General features: G+C 36.1%; 1 long non-coding RNA gene across 1 annotated transcript; it reads left to right on the forward strand.

Moving 5' to 3' along the window:
* Positions 1–944: 944 nt before the first annotated feature.
* On the forward strand, positions 945–16,247 carry LOC141279305 (uncharacterized). The gene is made up of 3 exons (XR_012333287.1): positions 945–1,593; positions 3,471–3,632; positions 4,819–16,247. It is a non-coding gene; the product is annotated as an uncharacterized lncRNA (long non-coding RNA).
* The last annotated feature ends 6,914 nt before the right edge of the window (positions 16,248–23,161 follow it).

The following is a 23,161-nucleotide window of genomic DNA, read 5'->3' on the forward strand; positions in this document are numbered from 1 at the left end:
AAACTGCCGACTTTAATATAAAGTAGAATAATATGAGTACTAAATAAAAATATGGAATCACCCCCTTCCAATTTATCCTACACGTGGCCAAAAGTTATCTTTCTAAAACACTAATCTAATCATGCCTTCCTCCCAAAGAACTTTATTCTCTTCCCATCATATATTGCCTACAGGATAAATTCCACATTCCCTTGTCTGGCATCTGACTTCTGCAGAACTCCACAGGTAGAATCCTCACCCCCAGTAGTGTTGAAACCAGATATACCTGGGTATGAATGCCATATCTATCCCTTACTAAATGTCTGGCCTTTGAACAAATGATTTACCCACTCTCAATTTCAGTGACCATATTTATAACTAGAGGTGTCTTCACAAAGCCTGTAAGGTAAAAGATAATGTACGCAATGCACTTTGCCCAGAGCTTCGCACATACTATTTTGTGAGTGGTAACTATTAGATATCAAATCATTTTGAGCTGCTTATAATTCCCCAAATTCAATGTTATCCAACTATTACTTTTGTTTGGGATAGTCTACTCCACCTCTGCCTCTCATCATTTTCCATTTGGTTAATTTCTACCTGAAATAGCAACCCTTGAGTTTTGGTGCCCCTAGTGAGGAGACTGTCTGGAGATGCTCTCTGTTTAAGAGAAAGAAGAGAGTTTTGTAAGATCTGGAGTACCGAGCTGGAGCGTATGATGTCCTACTGAGGATTCTATTTTGTGTGAGCTCTTAAAAATGCCAGATAATAGAACTTAAAAAAAAAAAAAAAAAGGTAGATGTGTTTATACACCCGCATCTGGAAAGAAAAGGCACAGGGCTCTGCAATGCAAGAATTAAGCTGGTATTTGTATTTGTATTATGGTGATTGGCTTTACCTTCTCGTTTTGCATAATCTCTTTTTCAATGGTGAGGAGTGTAATTTCCCTTCAGTTCATAGAATAGTACTTGGAGAGGACAGAGAGGAAGTCTCTGCATTTTGTGAAAGAGAAAATTACCGGCACCCCTTTTGTTCCCTTAGGCAGGATTTGGATGGATTACTCATACTTAAAAAGGAAGGCGGCTTTTAACCTTAAAAAAAAAAAAAGAAAGAAAGAAAAGAAAAAAGAAAAACTCCTTGCATTAACACAGTGCATTGACATGTTACTAAATCTAAGGAATTTTGAAGGATAAATTCCCAGACTTTATCCAAAACATGAAACAAATTCTTCAAACACAAACTGCCAAGCTCATCAACTTGTTCAGATCCCTGCAACTTTGGTCTCACCAAACTGCTCGCTTAGCTCCTTGATTGGCTGCTTTAACCCTTCCAGGCTGATTGGGTGCTGGGCAGGGGGTGGCCTGGAGGGACTGTTCAACAAGCTCAGAGCATTGGCCCCTCTTGGAAGATCAGACTTCTGGAATCGATTTGGGTCCAGAATTGCATTACCCAAGGAATGTGGAGTATGCACAGTCCTTGACGGCTTGTGAACCACACTTCCTGAAGCTGGCCACCAGCCAGAGCTGAGGCCATCAGCATCTTAAAAATGAATTCTTTCTGAGACAAAGAACAATCCACCCGATTTCTGAAATCACTGAAGTAGAAAACTTGCCTGTAAGTAACCTAAAACCTGGTTGACGTTTAGACTCCTTTGTGTTTCTAGTCGATGAGGGGATCAAATGTCACCCCAAAATGTCTTTTCCTTTCTATAGGCAGGCATTGTAAGGCACTGAATAGCCTGGGATTGTATCTTGCTGAAACTTAACTGCTCTACTCAGAAGACTGTTTCTCTGTCAAAAATATTGCCCACCAACTGCTCAAAAGACAGGACAGAAAGGACTAGATGTGGTAAGGAAAGATAAAGAGGTGGGATGATTCTCCCTCTCCAAGAACTTAAAGTCTAGGGGCAAGAGGAGACAAATATCTGTGAAGGATGCTCCAAGATCCAAAAAAAGCAATAGTTTGGAGGGATGTCCTGCAGAGTTCTTTTAGGAGAGCGTGAGTTGCAGAGACATGACTAGAAATAAAGAGGACATTCCAGCTGTTGAGAAAAGATGGGGACACAGGCTCAGAAGCAGGAGTCAGCAAAATTGGCTCTGGGTGTGCCTGGCTGAGTGGAGAAATCCTAGCCCAGGATTATGGCAAGATACGCATAGGATGGGGGGAGGTGGGGGGTGGAAAGAGAGACAGTGGGGGCTTAATTGTGCTTTATTTTTGCAAGATTATAATTATCATGTGGTTATTTTCTTACTCTCTACTTAGGCAAGGAGTATTTTCACCTGATGTCTTTCCAATGATCTTATTTCATTTCTCTCTCATGTTTGGATCATTTCCTTCAAAGTCAAAGTTATGTGCTGAAAATGTGCTGTTGACCCATAAAAATCACTTTGGCTCTCAAATTCTACAATATAGGCCACCACACTAAGCAGCTGTCCTTTATCCAAGGAGAGAAGTATATCTTTTGAACCAGGTGATGCACACATGGGTCAGACTTCTGTCCCCATAGTTGAGTAATTGATTAACACTCTGCAGGCATATCTGACAGTTTTATTCTCCCACTACCAAATCCTGGCAGCTTAGATGATAATAATAGTGACGCTTTACTGTCAATGGACATTTTCACATATATTTTCTACTGAATTCCCCTTTCTATTTTTGAAGAGGTCTAAGAAAAATCTACCTGAAAGGTAAATAGCTTATATTCTGTAGTGTCAGAATTACACACCTATTCAGCCAGTTCCTCGTCAAATCAATAAAAAAAGTAACATACTCAAAGCATATTAATTGAGATTCTATTGAGGCCAATCTTTCCAAGTAAACCCCTAATATTGATCCCAATGAATTGGATCACATCTTTCACGAGTGTTTTTTTCAATTTCTGCTTTTCAAAATACCACAAGAATTGTGATTTTTGACCCTGCTTCTAGACAGAGTTTAACCCATGAAATTAAGTTAGCTTGAGTATAAATTCTTTGAGGATATGGAAAATGTCTAGCACTGTCCTTTGGTGAACAAAGTAAGGAATAAGTGAGTGAGTGAATGAATGAATTTTTTAATGAAACTCTTTTTCATTAGTCAGGGATGGGCCAAATAATATGAAATGGCTGGAGACGGTAGTAAACAAAACTGGTTAAATCACTCAGTGTCTTAAGGTGGTATTAACCAGAGTGTCATAAAAAATCATCAGTCTACTTCATCAGAAATCGAGGTAATTGTAATTGTTATCATTATGGACTACTAACTAGTCCATCATGACAAAATGTAATTGTTATCATTATGGACTACTAGTTAGCCAACTGATTCGACTAACTTTCCACTGAGCAGTATATTCCAGGACTTTCAAAAGACCCCAACGTTTCACAATGTATGAAATGGGGAGCCGGCAGGAAAGGCCCCTTAAAGATAATCTGATCTAGTCCATGTGTTTAGAAGGAAAAAACAAAGGTCCAAGGAAGTGCTATAACTTGCCCAATGTCACACATTTACTACAGAGCATGAAGGGTCTCCTCCTTCCAACCCAAATAATGCTCCTTCAGCTGTTCCCGGGCTCCATGCTGTGAACCCGTGGGAAGGAAGAAGAGCCAGGCCAAGGGGAACCAAGGAACCCAGGATGCAGGACCCAAAAGGTCTTCTGAGGAAGGGCTGAGGTGGTCGTAAGTATTCAAGAGCAGTTGAGCCGTTACTGAGGGATGTTAAACTAGGGTGCAGAGAGCCAGGAGACCCTATCCAAGTGAAGTAAAATGCAAGAAAAGCTTTGTTGGTGAAAACATGGGGAGGGAACGTTGCTGAAATCCAATCAGTAACCTCCACTGCTGCAAGGATCTGCCCAAATGCAGCAACATGAGAGGAATTTGAGTTTCTTCTGCAGTTGTCTGGGAGAAGGATAAACTGGCTCATAAGAGCTCATAGCTAACATTATTGAGTGAGACGCCATGATTTCCAGTGATGCCAGAGCAAAAATAAAACTGAGGACCACAAAGAAATGACAGGGTGCTCAGATCCAAGCAGAACAAAAGGGCAGAGAATTGCCAGGAGTTGTTTTAAAAGAAAAATATCTTCACCCTGATGTCAAGGATAGAAAATCACAAAGAAAAGAATAGAGATTGTGTTAAGATTTATCTTGACATGTTACTGTGGCAGATAAAGGCAAGGAAGCAAAGAGCGCTATGAAGAAGAGGATTAAACAGTTTTCATAGCATGAAAAAATGGGGCTGAAGTGGAATGTGAGGGAAAGGTTTTCAATATCAGGCCAGAGTTTGGGAGAGAGAATGTCTCATTCCCCCACAGGGAGGAAGCAGCATTCCAAGGGGTAGGGTCAGTGGAACCCTGGGATGAGAAGTATTTCTCCCCATGATTGCCTCACCCAAACCGCTGGATGGAAATATTAAAACTCAGATTGTGCCTACAGACATAGCAGCAGAATGTAATAACCCAAAGGAGGGAAATAAGGCAAGGTGAAATGAACTGAATCAGGCAGATGGGCCCTCTTGCTACAACCATACAGTGGTGGAATTAGCGAGGGTCAAAACTATGTAGTCATTCTGGGGCCAGGGCTGAACAATTTGGCCGAAATGGCTCAGTAACACTTTGGTTACCATGTGTTTAGATGCAGCTTTGGTAAATTATCTGGATGTTTGGGCTACCTGAGGTCAAATATTTGGAGAATTAGAAAAATCAAAGTAATTGACAAGATTATTTTCTCTTTGGATTTCTGCCCAATGCTTTGGTATCATCATCCTTAGAGTCAAGGGGAAAAAGCATGATGAATGTAAATATACAGTTAAAAAAAAAAAAGCAAAGTTATGTTACTGTTTGTCTGGGTTTTTTTTTTTATTGCAGTACGCGGCCTCTCACTGTTGTGGCCTCTCCTGTTGCAGAGCACAGACTCCGGACGCACAGGCTCAGCGGCCATGGCTCACGGGCCCTGCTACTCCGCAGCATGTGGGATCTTCCTGGACCAGGGCACGAACCCGTGTCCCCTGCATCGGCAGGCGGACTCTCAAGCACTGCGCCACCAGGGAAGCCCTGGGGTTTTTTTTTAGCTTGATGTTACAGTATGAGTCAAAGTTATGTCTATCTGTCACAGGTAGAAGGAAGGCATTACATGAGAAATCTCCTTAAAGTAACCTTAGTGCATCTCATCTAACTGATTGATCGGAAACGGGCATATTGAGGCAGATGAATTATCCAGAGGGGATGATTTCGGCTTTATTCTTTGTGTGGGATGTGGTTGAGAGCTTAGAATTTGAAGTCAAATATACTTCAAGTCATAGTGCTCTTGTGTGTCCAAAGGCAAATTGTTTAACCTCCCTGAACCTCAGTCTATACATCTTTAAAAATGGGGCAAAAATGGCAGAACTTTATAAGATTATCATGAGCATTCACTGAGAACACACATATGGAGCATAATATAATACGGTGCCTGGGACACCGTAGGTGCTCAGTAAATGCTAGCTGTGACGTTAACAAGGTTGGACTGAATTGAGGAAGGGAACTAAGACATCTAGATGGATTTTTTTAATTTGTTTTTAACTCTGGAGTATTCTGCAGAAGACGTTTCCATCTCATACAGAACTGAGCTACATAACTTGGAAAGACCACTGCAGTTCTAAAGTTCTAAGTGTTTATTATTTCATCAGTAAATATCTGAAGTCATCACTCACCTTTCCTATCAGTTGTCCAATTATCATTAATTTGTTAATAGAGGACCGCCAACAAGTGCTGAGCAAGTGTGGGGCCACTGTGGGCATGACAGTGAAGAAGAGACTGATGAAGCATGCTCACTGTATACAGGTCAACAAATGCATAAATCAGGACACACTGAGTCATCATCTCATACGTGCATACAAGATAATGACTGTGCTCGGCACGTTGCAGTGCACTATCTGACTTAAATCTCATAACCCTGAAATAGGTACACTCATTATCCCCACTTCACAGAAAGGGAAGCTTAGGTTTGAAGAGGTTTTCAAATTTACCGGGGGTTATATAGCTAGGAAGTAGCATAAACCCAGATTATCAAACCCTTGTTTATGCCACTACCTGCCTCTCACACTTCCACCTCCTGCCTTTTGAGAGAATAAATATCACACTGATTTTTTTTTAAATCTGTGCAGTGTTATGAACCATTTTTGTAAGGTGGAAATCAGCAAGTACTATGAATGAAGTAATGGACTGGAAAACTAGATTCTTATCATAACCTGAGCACTAAGTAGTGGACAAGCCATTTACAAGCTCTGGTCCTGTGTGTCCTCTGCTTTAAAATACAGTTGTAATGTTTTACCTGTAGAATCCATTTCATCTCCACAAATTTGCTTAGACTAAGAGCCGGTCTCATGGATTAAAAGCATCCATTTTCCTGACTGTCATAAAATGTCTAGAGGATGACTCTTTGGTATTGACTCAGAAGGACCATTAAAACAGAGCATTATCTCATTAATTTTTTTTAAAATTGTGGTATAGTTGTTTTACAATGTTCTGTTAGTTTCTACTATAGAGCCAAATGGAGTTCCCTGTGCTATACAGCAGGTTCTTATTAGTTATCTATTTTATACATATTAGTGTATATATGTCAATCCCAATCTCCCAGTTCATCCCTCCACGTTTCCCCCTTTGGTGTCCATATGTTTGTTCTCTACATCTATGTCACTGTTTCTGCCTTGCAAACCAGTTCATCTGTACCATTTTTCTAGATTCCACATATATGCATTAATATACGATATTTGTTTTTCTGACTTACTTCACTCTGTATGACAGTCTCTATGTCCATCCACGTTTCTACAAATGACCCAATTTCATTCCTTTTTATGGCTGAGTGATATTCCATTGTATATATGTACCAGAGCTTCTTTATCCATTCGTCTGTCAATGGACATTTAGGTTGCTTCCACGACCTGGCTATTGTAAATAGTGCTGCAATGAACATTGGGGTGTATGTGTCTTTTTGAATTATCATTTTCTCTGGTTATATGCCCAGTAGTGGGATTGCTGGGTCATATGGTTATACTATTTTTAGTTTTTTAAGGAACCTCCATACTGTTCTCCATAGTGGCTGTATCAATTTGCATTCCCACGAACAGTGCAAGAGGGTTCTCTTTTCTCCACATATTCTCCAGCATTTATTATTTGTAGATTTTCTGATGATGCCCATTCTGACCAGTGTGAGGTGATACCTCACTGTAGCTTTGATTTGCATTTCTCTGATAATTAGTGATGTAGAGCAGCTTTTCATGTGCCTCCTGGCCATCTGTGTGTCTTCTTTGGAGAAATGTCTGTTTAGGTCTTCTGCCCATTGTCTGATTGGGTTGTTTGTTTTTTGATATTGAGCTGCATGAGCTGTTTATATATTTTGGAGATTAATCTATTGTCTGTTGGTACATTTGCAAATATTTTCTCCCATTTTGAGGGTTGTCTTTTTGTCTTGTTTATAGTTTCCTTTGCTGTGCAAAAGCTTTTAAGTTTTATTAGGTCCCATTTGTTTATTTTTGTTTTTATTTCCATTACTCTAGGAGGTGGGTCAAAAAAGATCTTGCTGTGATTTATGTCAAAGAGTGTTCTGCCTGTGTTTTCCCTCTAAGAGTTTTATAGTGTCTGGCCTTACATTCAGGTCTTTGACCCATTTTGAGTTTATTTTTGTGTATGGTGTTAGGGAGTGTTCTAATTTCATTCTTTCACATGTAGCTGTCCAGTTTTCCCAGCATCACTTATTGAAGAGGCTCTCTTTTCTCCACTGTATATTCTTGCCTCCTTTGTCATAGATTAGGTGACCTTAGGTGCTGCATGGGTTTATCTCTGAGCTTTCTATCCTGTTCCATTGGTCTAAATGTTTGTTTTTGTGCCAGTACCATATTGCCTTGATTACTGTAGCTTTGTAGTATAGTCTGAAGTCAGGGAGCCTGATCCCTCCTGCTCCACTTTTTCCCTCAAGATTGCTTTCGCTATTTGGGGACTTTTGTGTCTCCATACAAACTTTAAGATTTTTTGTTCTAGTTCTGTGAAAAATGCCATTGGTAATTTGATAGGGACTGCATTGAATCTGTAGATTGCTTTGAGTAGTATAGTCATTTTCACAATATTGATTCTTCCAATCCAAGAACATGGTATATCTCTCCATCTGTTCGTGTCATCTTTGATCTCTTTCATCAGTGTCTTAGAGTTTTCTGACTCCTGGTCTTTTACCTCCTTAGGTAGGTTTATTCCTAGGTATTTTATTCTTTTTGTTGAAATGGTGGGTGGGATTGCTTCCTTAATTTCTTTTTCTGATCTTTTGTTGTTAGAGTATAGGAATGCAAGAGATTTCTGTGCATTAATTTTGTATTCTGCAACTTTACTCAAATTCATTGAACAGCTCTAGTAGTTTTCTGGTGGCATCGTTAGGATTGTTTATGTATATCATGTCATCAGCAAACAGTGACAATTTTACTTCTTTTCCAATTTTATTTCTTTTTCTTCTCTGATTGCCATGGCTAGGACATCCAAAACTATGTTGAATAATAGTGGTGATAGTGGACATCCTTGTTTTGTTCCTGATCTTAGAAGAAATGCTTGCAGTTTTTCACCATTGAGAATGATGTTTGCTCTGGGTTTGTCTTATATGGCCTTTATTATGTTGAGGTAGGTTCCCTCTATGCCCACTTTCTGAAGAGTTTTTGTCATAAATCGGTGTTGAATTTTGTCAAAAGCTTTTTCTGCATCTATTGAGATGATCATATGGTTTTTATCCTTCAATTTGTTATTATGGTGTATCATTGATTTGTGTATACTATAGAAAACTTGCATTCCTGGGATAAATCCCACTTGATCATGGTGTATGATTCTTTTAATGTATTGTTGGATTCTGTTTGCTAGTATTTTGCTGAGGATTTTTGCATCTATATTCATCAGTGATACTGGTCTGTAATTTTCTTTTTTTTGTAGTATCCTTGTCTGATTTTCTATCAGGGTGATGGTGGCCTTGTAGAATGAGTTTGGGAGTGTTCTTTCCTCTGCAAATTTTTGGAAGAGTTTAAGAAGGATGGGTTAGCTCTTCTCTAAATGTTTGATAGATTTCACCTGTGACGCCATCTGGTCCTGGACTTTTGTTTGCTGGGAGATTTTTAATCACAGTTTCACTTTCATTACTTGTGATTGGTCTGTTCATATTTTCTATTTCTTCCTGGTTCAGTCTTGGAAGGTTATACCTTTCTAAGAATTTGTGCATTTCTTCCAGCTTGTCCATTTTACTGGCATAGATTTGCTTGTACTAGTCTCTTATGATGCTTTGTATTTCTGCAGTATCCATCATAACTTCTCCTTTTTCATTTCTAATTTTAATGATTTGAGTCCTCTCCTCCTTTTCCTTGATGAATCTGGCTAAAGGTTTATCAATTTTGTTTATCTTCTCAAAGAACCAGCTTTTAGTTTTACTGATATTTGCTATTGTTTTCTTTGTTTCTATTTCATTTATTTCTGCTCTGATCTTGATGATTTCTTTCCTTCTACTAACTTCGGGTTTTCTTTGTTCTCCTTTCTCTCGTTCCTTTAGGTGTAAGGTTAGATTGTTTATTTGAGGTTTTTCTTGTTTTTTGAGATAGGCTTGTATTGCTATAAACTTCCCTCTTAGAACTGCTTTTGCTGCATCCCATAGGTTTTGGGTCATCATGTTTTTGTTGTCATTTGTCTCTAGTTATTTTTTGATTTCCTCTTTGACTTCTTCAGTGATCTCTTGGTTATTTAGTAGCATATTGTTTAGCCTCCGTGTGTTTGTGTTTTTTACATTTTTTTCCTGTAATTTATTTCTAATCTCATAAAGTTGTGGTCAGAAAAGATGCTTGATATGATTTCAATTTTCTTAATTTTACTGAGGCTTGATTCGTGACCCAAGATGTGATCTATCCTGGAGAATGTTCCGGGTGTACTTGAGAAGAAAGTGTAATCTGCTGTTTTTGGATGGAATGTCCTATAAATATGAATTAAATCTATCTGGTCTATTGTGTCATTTAAAGTTTGTGTTTCCTTAGTAATTTTCCGTCTGGATGATCTGTCCATTGGTGTAAGTGAGGTGTTAAAGTCCCCCACTATTATTGTGTTACTGTTGATTTCCTCTTTTATAGCTGTTAGCAGTTGCCTTATGTATTGAGGTGCTCCTATGTTGGATTCATATATGTTTATAATTGTTATGTCCTCTTCTTGGATTGATCCCTTGATATTATGCAGTGTCCTTCCTTGTCTCTTGTAACATTCTTTATTTTAAAGTCTATTTTATCTGATATGAGTATTGCTACTACAGCTTTCTTTTGATTTCCATTTGCATGGAGTATATTTTTCCATTCCCTCACTTTCAGTCTGTATGTGTCCCTAGGTCTGAAGTGGGTCTCTTGTAGACAGCATATATATGGGTCTTGTTTTTATATTCATTCAGCGAGCCTGTGTCTTTTGGTTGGAGCATTTAATCCATTCACATTTAAGGTGATTATCAATATGTATGTTCCTATTAACATTTTCGTAATTGTTTTGGGTTTGTTTTTGTACGTCCTTTTCTTCTCTTGTGTTTCCCCTTAGAGAATTTCTTTTAGCATTTGTTGTAGAGCTGGTATTGTGGTGCTGAATTCTCTTCACTTTTGCTTGTCTGTAAAGCTTTTGATTTCTCCATCAAATCTGAATGAGATCCTTGCCAGGTAGAGTATTCTTGGTTGTACGTCCTTCCCTTTCATCACTTTAAATATATCATGCCACTCCCTTCTGGCTTGTAGAGTTTCTGCTGAGGAATCAGTTGTTAACCTTATGGGAATTCCTTTGCATGTTATTTGTCATTTTTCCCTTGTTGCTTTTAATAATTTTTGTCTTTAATTTTTGTCAGTTTGATTACTGTGTGTCGGCATGTTTCTCCTTGGGTTTATCCTCCCTGGGACTCTCTCTGCTTCCTGGACTTGGGTGGCTATTTCCTTTCCCATGTTAGGGAAGTTGTCGAGTATAATCTCTTCAAATATTTTCTCTCTCTCTTCTCCTTCTGGGACCCGTACAGTGTGAATGTTGGTGCATTTAATGTTGTCCCAGTGGTCTCTTAGGCTGTCTTCACTTCTTTTCATTCTTTTTTTCTTTATTCTATTCCATGGCAGTGATTTCCTCCATTCTGTCTTCCAGGTCACTTATCCATTCTTCTTCCTCAGTTATTCTGCTATTGATTCCTTTTAGTGTATTTTTCATTTCAGTTATTGTATTGCTCATCTCTGTTTGTTTGTTCTTTAATTTTTCTAGGTCTTTGTCAAACACTTCTTGCATCTTCTTGATCTTTGCCTCCATTCTTTTTCCGAGGTCCTGCATCATCTTCACTATCATTACTCTGAATTCTTTTTTCTGGAAGGTTGCCTATCTTCACTTCATTTAGTTGTTTTTCTGAGGTTTTATCTTGTTCCTTCATCTGGGACATAGTTCTCTGTCTTTTCATTTTGTCTATCTTTCTGCGATTGTGGTTTTCGTTCTGCAAGCTGCAGGGTTGTAGTTCTTCTTGCTTCTGCAAGAAGAATTTAATGTACCAAGATCTGACACATTTCTTTTTCTCCTTGAAGCCTTGGCTTCTGGAATTTTATCCACTGTTTAGACTTGCAACACCTCTTCTCAATTCTCATTATCTCTTCCCAGTCTCACTGTGTAATCAGAGTACAGTTAAAGGAGCAATTCCATGACACAGTTCATCAGCTTTGTCTGGCCAAGGCTGAAGACTCACTTCAAGACCAAAGGCATTATGAAGTTGCTGACTACTCTACCTATGAGTGCTAGTCCTTGCTGTTCCTGAGAAACCATAGCATAATACCATTAATGGTGACACATATGATCCAGCAATCCCACTCCTGGGCATATATCTGGAGAAAACCATAATCTGAAAAGATACATGCACCACAATGTTCATTGCAGCACTATCTACAGTAGCCAAGACATGGAAGCATCCTAAATGTCCATCAACAGAGGAATGGATAAAGAAGTTTTGGTACATATATACAATGGAATATTACTCAGCCATAAAAAAGGAATGAAATCATGCCATTTGCAGCAACATGGGTGGACCTAGAGATTATCATACCAAGTGAAGTAAGTTAGTCAAAGACAAATATTATATATCACTTATATGTGGAATCTAAAAAAGTGATACAAATGAACTTATTTATAAAACAGAAACAGACTCACAGACTCTGAAAACAAACTTATTGTTACCAAATGGGGAAGGTTGGGGGTAGGGATAAATTAGGCATTTGAGATTAGCATATACATACTCCTATATATAAAATAATCAACAAGGACCTACCGTATAGCACAGGGACCTCTACTCAATATTCTGTAAGAACTCATATGGGAAAAGAATCTGAAAAAAAATGGATATATGTATAACTGAATCATTTTGCTATACAGCTGAAACTAATACAACATTGAAATCAACTGTACTCCAAAATAAAATAAAAATTAACTTAAAAAAAAATAGTGACCAAATCATTTGAGATTATTAAGGAGAAAAAACCCTTATTCCCAAAGTAGTCACAGGAGGAGGGAGAAGAGAGGAGTTTCTCCTAGTCAGTAATTATTGATCTCCTCCCACCAAAAAAAAAATTTTTTTTTTTTTTTTAGTGGTTTGGGAAGTGTTAACTTCCAACCCTTAGGAATGGAGCAGGGGTGTACAAAGTAATCAGCCCAGTGGCATTATTTTTATTTCCATAAAAGTCACAGCTTTCAAATTCCCCCCAATGGAAAATTCTCTGAATGTGACTTTTGAATACACATTAATGTTGACAAGTTGGACTGCGTGGCCTGTTGTTAGGTTAAAGCTGATGAACTGGCCCATCCCTTACACTGTCAGTGCAAAAAAGACTAACACTTATTCTTAGTATGAGGCAATTTTATGACTCTGGTAAGTGACTACGTGGAAGACCAAAATATATCACATTTTTCCCCCAAATTTTGATAATACCAAATGACTTCCCCAAGGGGTTTTCAAAGAAGGAAAACAGCGATGCCACAGATACTGCATAGAGTAAATCTGAAAGCCAATATTTCAACCATTGCCACCTCTTAGGAAGTTTACTCATTACTTTTAAAGCTATTACTGACCACTTATTTTGTGCCAGGTGATACAAAGATAGTGAATGTTATTCTTGCCTCAAGGCATTCACAGTGTGAGGAAGGAGATGGTGAAGTAATCAGACAATTCTAATTTAGAGTTGAGTACTTTCCCCACTACAACCCAATGCTCCCCCAAAGTGTTGGACAAATTCTAACTTTAGGCATCAGCTCACACCAGCTTCTAGAACAGCTGGATCTACAACTGGAAACCACAAGATTAGGGGTGAAGCTTTGTTCAGACATCTCTGTAACAGCTACTCTGGCCATCACAGGCCCCAAAAGAAGGCTAGAGCTGTGCTGGAGAGTCTGCTGCCAAAGCTTCTTGCTGACTCCATCTGTGTCATCAGCACTAACATCACACCTCCTCAGCATCTCAGGGCAGAGCCCAGTTCTGACATTTTCACACTCAGAGCCAGTCAGAAGCAGAAACTAATGTTTGTGTTGCTGACATGTCATTCTCTTTTATCCTCTGACATCAGCCAGTCCCTGTGTCTCTCCTCCAGCCCCCCTTAGTGTGGATCACAAGACACTTGAAAAACAAGACAGGAAGTAACCCTCACGTCATGGAGTCCATCCACAGGAGATGAGAAATTTGCAGGGACATATTAGGTGTGCTTATTGTCCTCATCCCATTCTTTCTGCTTTCAAATTTCTACTCCTGTCAGACCATGAATTTGATTCTTCCACATCCTTTACCCTGATGAAGAGAAGCCTGGAGAAGCTGACTTAGCTGCTCCTTTCAAGGACACTTCAGCCTTTGCCTTCAACCTGCTAGCCCTTCGGTCAGGATATCACTACTTTGCTTCCTTGTGTCCCATTAGAAGTTTCCCCTCACAGTTTCCTTCTCAAAAATAATCACCTCAGATCCCTGAAAGGCACTTTAGACCCTTGGGAATGTTTGAATGCTGAGTGCAAAGATGCAAATCACAAGAGTCTCTTTAGAAGACATTCAAGAAAAGGCATCTTCCAACTTCAAAGTATACAAAATGTTGTTCTTCCTCTTCAAGTTAAAATGCTTTCATACTTTACCAAATATGTATACAATTTCTGTGACTATTATAAAAAGAGCTCAAGTTTTATATCTATTTTGAATGCCAGTTTTAAAAATCTTCTTAACATAAAAGTAAAAATGATCAATGATCCTACCGTTCAGAGATAGTCAACATTTGCTCAAATTCTGTTTTCTTCCTATTGCCCTTTAATTGGCAGCTAGAAACTCATACTGAGGAAAAGAGGAATCAAGTACCCCAGGTTCCAAAAGAAAGCTAAAATTATTTGGAGTCAAGTACTTCCTCAGAGTTGTCTGCCCCAATCATGTCACATGCATACATACACACAACAACATGCTGTATAGACTAGTGGGTGTATAAAATGATTACTAAAAGGAAGAAAGACTTGGGTTAGGATTGAAAGAATTGACTAGAAATAAATATGGTTCACGAGCCTCACAGGGAGTGTGTGTCATTTTTTCTCCCTTTCCTTTGGGACAGAAGACCTAGTTCCCCCACCATGCCGGTAGGGGAAGCTCCAATGGCATGGATAGAGGAAGAAGGAAAAAAACAGTGCTTTGGGCTAAAACTTTGCTGTTGCTGGGGCAGGGAGGATTGGAGATGAGCATTAAATTGGAAATTAAATTGAAATTTTAAAACAAATTAAATTCACTGGATGGGACTGCATTTACTAGTAACTGAAAATGAACAGAAGTAGTATCTGTCCAAGATATTGTTAAGAGGCAAAAAAGAGACATTTGAACATTTTCAGATGAAGGGTTTTAATGCTCTTGAGGGAGCTTCTGCACATAGAAAAGATTAATTTTGGTTTAAAATTTTTGACTGATATTCAATTTATTTAACTTATAAACTCAAACACCTCATTAAGTTCAAATTATAAATCTTATGGAATCATTTGCATGTCATAAGTTTTAACAATAATTTTTAAGTGTCTATAAATAATGTTTGCTCCCATTTATTAATATGTTTGCTCCCATTTATGAATATAGTTAATTAGACACTTTAACTATGTTAAGCTAAGTTTGTAGCTGTAATATATTATGATTCCTTTCTAATACTCAGTTGTATGACTCCACAAACAGAACCTTTATGAGTACTAAATAATTCTTATACACCTTAAATAATTCTTATAATTTAAAAAGATGGTGCCCCTAAAATCTTCTTATATAGCCTAATACTTTGCATAACATCTCAACTTAAACCTGCAAGTCTAAATTAATTACTCAATTATATTGTTTAAATTGAAGTTATAAGGCAATTAATCTAAGAGAAAAGTTCTATAAAACATTTTAAAGTATATGGAATGTATTATATATGCAGATTCTTGTTATTATAAAATTATTAATATTATGGATTTTAGCCTCTTAAATATTTCGATACTTCATTTAACATTTTCCTAGGATTAAAAGATGGACCATCATTCAAGGAAGACAGTTATTTGAGGTTGCCTCCCCATGAAGCAAGACACTTTCCACCATAGCTAACTGGAGTTCCTTACAACCAGAGATCCTGGCCAGGTAGAAATTCTGGAGCCCTGGACGTCTACTGAGAACAATTCTTCTCACACACCCCAGCTATAACACAGAACCCCCTCTTTTGAAATATTATGAAAAGTTTTTCATTCTTTGACTACTCTCAGAAAAGCACATCTTTCTTTTAGACTGAAGAGTTGATTAGAATTTTCATTTTTCTTGCTCTTAATTTGTGAATATGTATTTTTCATCAAAATCTAAAGAACTTTGTGCTTGATGGCGCCCTCCAGATAAGTAAACATATTTTCTATTTATTTAATGACTATGAAGAGTTAAAATCTTTCTAATTGTAGATTTGTTCATTTCTCCTAGTAGTTCTGTCCATTTTTACTTCATATATTTGTAAGACTATGTTATTAGGCACATGTGAATTGAAATTTGTTATATATTCATGGTGAATTTAAGCTCTAACAATGCCAAAGAGATGTTCTTTATCTCTGTTATTACCTTCTAAATTAAAGTATATTTTGTTGATATTAACAAAGCTATATATTTCCTACTTCTGATTTGCATTTACATGATTTACATGGTATTTCTCTTTCCAAGGTTTTAATTTAATCTTTTTTATATCATTCATTTTAGATGCTCCTCTTGTAAACAAGTGTACATTTCAATTAGTTTTAATTTGGAGAATTTAACTTGTTTCCATTTAATGTAGTCACTGATATATTTGGATTTAAACCTAACATCTTATTTTTGCTTTATTTTGCTTATTTTGTCCTTCTTGTTCTTATTTCTCTCACTCTCCTTCGTAATATTTTTTAGTAGATTACATTTTATCATTTCATTTCTTTCCCGTGTTTGGAAGTTACATACTAGATTTCTTTCCTACAAGTAGATAAGCTAACAATTAAAAATCTAAAACTAATACCTCTACCCTCCTCCTGGGCAATAGAAAGGTCTGTGGACATTATAACTTTTTTCCTCAAATGTATATACTGATGTTGTAATGTTTTAAAATCTATGATTTTTTTTTGTCATGAGTCAATATTATTTTTGTTTTACACAAATTAATTTACATTTACCACATATTTACTTTTTCTTTACTCTTCTTTCTTGCATTTTAGAAATTCTATCTAAAATCAATTTCCTTTCTGCATGAAGAATACATTTTAGAATATCCTTTAGAGAAGGTGTGCCAGTGACAAAGTCAGTTTTTGTTATTTGAAAATATCTTTATTTACTTCCATCTTGAAAGATACTTTTCCTGAATAAAGTATACACAGTTGGTAGCTACTGCATAAAATTGAGAATAATATTCCACTACCTTCTGGCTTCCATTTTTGCTACTGAGAAGTCAACTTCAGACTAACTCTGAAGATCATATATCTTTTTTCTCTGTTTTTAAGATTTTTCTCTTTGTTTCTGATGTTGTGCAGTTTTACTATGATGTGTGTAGGTGTAGGAGTTTTTTATTTATTCTGTTGAGATTCATTGGGCCTTTTAAAACTGTGACTTCGTTTTTTCAGATGTTCTAAAAAATTCTCAGCAATTATCTCTTTAAATATTGCCTCTCTCCCATTTTCTCTCTTCTCCTTTTTTGGAGAGACATTAAAGTTCTTAGCCCTTCTTACTCTGTCCTAAATGTCTCTTACTCTTTCTTCTGTGTTTTCTATCTTTTTGTTGCCTAATATTGCATATTGTATAATTTCTTCTGGCCTATCTTCCAGTTTGCTAATTATTCTTTCTTCAGTTGTGGCTAATCTGTTGCTCAACCATTGAGATTTTAATTTAAGTTATGGCATTTGTATTTCTAGGAGTTTTCTACTTGGTTTTCCATCAAATTTGTGATATCATTTTTTTATGGTATCCTATTGCTTGAAGCCATTCCAAACTTATCTTGTTTCTTGAAGTATATAAAACATGGCTCTTTTATAGGTTGTGTCTGATATTCCAATATCTCAATCTTTACATGAATTTTCCCAACTTGTTTTATTTCTGTTGGTTCTTATTCATGTCAGTTTGGTGTTTTGTTTGTTTGTTGGCTTAGTTATCTCTGACAGCCTGCTAGTCTTTGTACTTGAAAAAAATTTTGTAGGAATGATCTCAGGCCTTCTCCATAGAATATCTGCATTTTCTTCTGCCAGGTGGCCAGGAGTACCACCAGCCCAGGATCACCATATATTGTCTTCTGTGAGACTCCTCGCTTTTTGGGCTCTGGGTTTTATTTCTATACCCCACACCTCACATCAAAATAATAGTTTACATGAGCAAGGACACCCTTGGGGCAAAAGAAACCTCCATATTCAGCTTCTCTTTTTGGATTATCGATATTTAAAATTTTTTTTCATGGAAGAGTTGGTCTGCGTAACCTAGAAACAAAGACCTTTGAGTTTATTGTGATTTTTGCTTTTTTCAGTAATTACTTAGATCATACAACTCTTGAAGATATTTTCAAATATAGCCAATTGAAATCGACTTGTCACATGGCTTTAGCTGACTTAAAGCCCCAGATTATGAAGACTTTCTTCAGATATAATAAACTATAAACTATAATTGAAGGTAATAAATGGAGAAAAATGAAAGCATTTGTAGTTGTGTACCACCAAATACTACAGATGAGACAAAATGCTCCTAAAAATATATTAAATCAGGAGCATTTGTCTCATAAATTTACTTTGAACTATTTATTTTTAATGTCTCCAAGGTATCTAATTACATAACTAAACCACAATTATTTGATTATTCAGCTTTTGTCAACCATTATATTTTCCAATTTTTCACTATAACACCTAACACTGTGTTGTATTTGTACATAAATCTCTGTGAAAATCTCTGATGTTTTTTCAATACAAATACTTTGAAATGAGATTACTTGATCAAAGAAGGTGAGCATATATGCCTCTCAATAAGCACTGCCAAATCACCCTTCAGTGAGGTGACTATAATTTTCACCTGCCAGCAACAAGACCTGAGTTTCTGTTTAAATAGTCCTTACCAACATTGATTATTATCACTGAAAAAAATATATTCACTTACTTATTGGAAAGATGAAAAAAAAATATTTTGTTGTTTTAATACCAATTTCTTTTATTATTATGTACTTGAACTTTCTGTCTAAGCTTATTAGCCATTGGAATTTCTTTAATAAATTATCTGTTCACTTCTTATGCTATTTCTAACTTTGAATGCTTATCATGTTCCTTACTACATTAACTTTACTAGTTAACTTACTGCAGTGCTTTATAAATTAAGTATATTGACCCATTGGCTTTCACATAATTTGCAAATACTTTTATACTTTGTCTTTCAGATTGATTTACAGTGCTTTTTCACATACAGATTTTTGTAGTTAAATATCCTAATTTTTTCCTTTATGGTTTCAATAATGATCATTGTCAGAACATTCATTGTATAATTTATTACATCAATAATTTTTGAAGACCAAGAATAAACAAAACAATCTTGAAAAAAGAACAAAGCTGGAGGACCTACACTTCTTGATTCCAAAGCATACTACAAAGCTACAGTAATCAAGACAGTGTGGTAATGGCATAAAGATAGACATATACATCAATGGAATAGAACTGAGAAGCTGGAAGTACACCCTTACAGTGAAGGCCAATTGATTTTAGACAAAGATGCTGAGATTTAAATGGGGAAATAATTGTCTTTTCAACAAATGGTTTTGAAAGAAATTAATATCTACATATAAAAGAATAAAATTGGACCTCTTCCTTACACCATACACAAAATTAACTCAAAATAGAGCTTAGACATGAATATGAGAACTGAAACTATAAAACTCTTTTTAAAAAGAGAGTAAATCTTCATGACCTTGGGTTAGGCAATGACTTTTTCAGAACAACACCAAAAGCACAGACAGCAAAAGAAAAAAAACTAGATAAAGTTAGACTTGATCAAAATTAAAAAGAAACCTTTGTGCTGCAAATGAAATCATCAAGAAAGTGAAAAGACAAACCCACAGAATGGGAGAAAATATTTGCAAGTCAGATATTTGATAAGGGACTACCACTGCATAACCACTAGGATGGCTAAATCAGAAAGACAGATAAGAATGTGAATGAAATTGGAGCTCTCATCCATTTCTAGGCAGAATTTAAAATGGGAAGGATACAACCTAAATGGGAAAATAATTTGAAAAAGAATATACACATGTATATGTATAGCTGAATCACTTTGCTATACACTGGAAACTAATACAACATTGTTAATCAAATATACTCCAATATAAAATAAAAAGTTAAAAAAAAACGGGAAGGATGCTTTAGTCTAGAAAACTCAAAAGATGTTAAACATACGGTTACCATATGACCCAGCACTTCCACTCCTAGGTATATACTCAAGAAAGAAAAACATATGCCTACACAATGACATATATGAATATCAAAGCAGCATAAACAAAAAGTAGAAACAACCCAAATGTCCATCAACTGATAGATGGATAAACAAACTGTAGTATATCCATACAATGAAGTATTATTTGAGAGTAAAAGGAAATGAAGTACTGATACATGCTGCAACATGAATGAGCTTTAAAAACATTATGCTAAGTGAAAAAAAACAGACACACAAAATATATATTATGTGAGTCCATTTATATTAAATTCCCAGAATAGGCAAATTTATAGAGACAGAAAGTTGATTAATGATTGCCAGAGGATAGTGGGAGGTGAAATGGGGAGTGACCACTAATGGGCATGGAGTTTCTTTTTGGAGTGATGAAAAAGTTTAAAATTAGATTCTGGCGATGGTTGCAGAACTCAGTGAGTATACTAAAAACCATTGAATTCTACACTTCAAATAGTATGGTATGTGAATTGTATTTCAATAAAACTGTTAAAAATAAATGTTGGAAAGTAATTTGATAAACTTCTAAATCTATCCAAGATAGAAACAAACCTTTGCAAAGTGAGACTTAATTAACAAAATAAACATATCAAACCAAGATCATATTTCAATCTACTTAATGATGAAATACTGGAGGCACTCTCATTAAAAGGATAAAAAAAAGTGCACTAGAATCTGATATATTTCTGGAATATAGAACCAATGAAATAAAGCATGAAAAAGTAATGAAGTATATATTTTGACATTCTTTTTTGATGGATACAAGTTTAATTTACTATAATCAACTGAATTTCTATATACCATCAACAATCAGAAAATGATAGTTTAAAAATAGCATTAAAATAGCATCAAAAAACTCAAAACACATGAAATAGGGAAAATAGGTAACCTTACAGTTGAGAAGACTGGCAGATACTACTTCAACCAAGTGGGCAAAATTAACATTACCAGCAAAGGGAAAAATGGACATTATGTACCTCTTGATATGGTGCACAAAGAGAGAGACAAAGTTACTTTCATGGTTTTTTCTTCCCCAAATGCATAACCTACATCCAACCATGAGGAAATATCAGACAAAACCAAATCAGGGATGTTATTATCTATATATAAATTTTAATTAAAAAAAGAAATAATATAAATTCTACCCAAGTTCTTCCAAAAACAGAAGCAATGGAAATACTCTCCAACCCATGAGCCATGGCCGCTGAACCTGCGCGTCCGGAGCCTGTGCTCCACAATGGGAGAGGCCACAACAGTGAGAGGCCCGCGTACTGCAAAATAATATATATATATATATATATAAAGGATAATACATCATGATCAAGAGAGATTTATCTTAGAAATCCAAGACTGGCTCAATATTCAAATATAAATCTATGTAATTCACTATATCAATAGACTAAAAGGGAAAATACATGATAACCTTAAAATATGTACAAAAGGCACTTAACAAAATGCAACATTCTTTCATGATAAAAATTTTCAACAAACTAAGAAGAGAAGGAAACTTTCTTAGCCTGATTGATAAAAGATGTTTAGCAAAAAACAAAAACAAAAAAACCTTAAAGGTAACAGACTGAATGCTTTCCTCCTAAGCTTTGGAACAAGGCAAGGATATCCTCTACCACTACTCCTATTCAACATCATACTGAAGGTCATAGCCAGTCAATAAGGTAAAAAAAGATAAATAAAGAAAGAAAAGGTACATAATATTGGAAGGTAGGAACTATTTCTATTCACAGATGATATTTAAAAACTACTAGAATCAATATGTGATTTAGGAAGGTTTCAGGTTAATATTTTAAAAAAGCAATTTTATGTCTACATACTAGTAATAGATAATTGGTAATTGAATATTTTCAAAAGACCACTTACAAAATCAGCCAAAAAAACACCATATAATACTTGGGTATAAGTGTTTCTAAAAATATGTTCTAACTCTGTTTGCTGAACACTGAAAAACACTGTGAAAGAAATCAAATATCTAAATAAATGGAGATGTGTATCATATTCATGCATTGGAAGACCTATATTGTTAAGATTTCAATTCTCCCCAGTCATCTATAGATTCAACACACTCCCATACATCTTCAGGACATCATTTCCTTTCATTGATCAGGGAGAATGTTCACTGCAGTAATTCTTAACCTTTTTGGGGTTATATATCCTTCTAGTAAAGGATAAAAAATTTAAAGCAGAAAGGAAATAGGGAGGGTATTCTTAATGCCAGAAGACATGAGCAGGGATAACAATATGAACCATAGAGATCTGTTTAAGGAATATCAGAACTGAGCGCTTGGAGATCAACTTGCCCAATACCCTACTATTAGAAAAAAGAAAGTTGAGACAAAGAGAGCTGATGCAACTTTCTAAAAGTCATGCAGCCTCAGCATCTGTGGTACGGCCCCCCCCAGAAAGTAGTCTCCTGACTACTTATCCAATGACTTTTCCAAGGACAATAAATTACATATTTATTAAAAAATTATTTCTACCTGCATAAAATACCTTGAAGCCTGGAATCATGACTCTTTGTCACCCTGCAGCACTTGTATGCAGTAGAAAAACTATACAGTTATACTAAACTGAGTTCAAAGAAATGTATAATGAATTAGCCTATACTCAGAAATTTATACTTGCCTATTTTAAGGTGGGGTTAGTGGAATTCACTAGAAGTCTGTTTGGCCCAAGATTATCTGGATTATCTGGAACCAAGAACTTACCTGGAACCAAGAAAGTTCTCCACATCACCAATGGTAATGGATGAAAAAGGAAAAAAAAGTAATTCAGACTCACTGCTACCAAGGCATAAATCAGAGAAAATCAAGTTGAGATTTTCTTATTAGTTAAGACTCAAGGCAAGAGTCTTCAAAAAGCCTTTAAAAAAAAAGAAAAAGAACCAAGTATCCCACCTCAATTTCAGAGAATTATTGGGGAGGTGTGTGTCATTTACCACCTTAATGCTTATTGAATGGTGCCAATTCAGAAGACCAGCCCTACCAGAAACTAGTACCCCTATTAAGCTCTGTCAATAAGAGGAGAGAACCTGATGAAAGAAGCTGTTCAGGGTCATCGCAGGGCTTGTGAAGAGGAGCTATTCCCTGCCTCATTTTAGAGGAATTTTTTCCCCATACCCAAGAGCGAATCACTTTGTAAAGTCTAAGGGTGTTGGTAAAATAAGACAGGTATTTAATAATTCCATTGCTGGACATCTGCTTCACCAAAAAGATGTCTTTTGGGGTC

This window comes from Tursiops truncatus, chromosome 8 (assembly GCF_011762595.2).
Source record: "Tursiops truncatus isolate mTurTru1 chromosome 8, mTurTru1.mat.Y, whole genome shotgun sequence".
NCBI lineage: Eukaryota > Metazoa > Chordata > Mammalia > Artiodactyla > Delphinidae > Tursiops > Tursiops truncatus.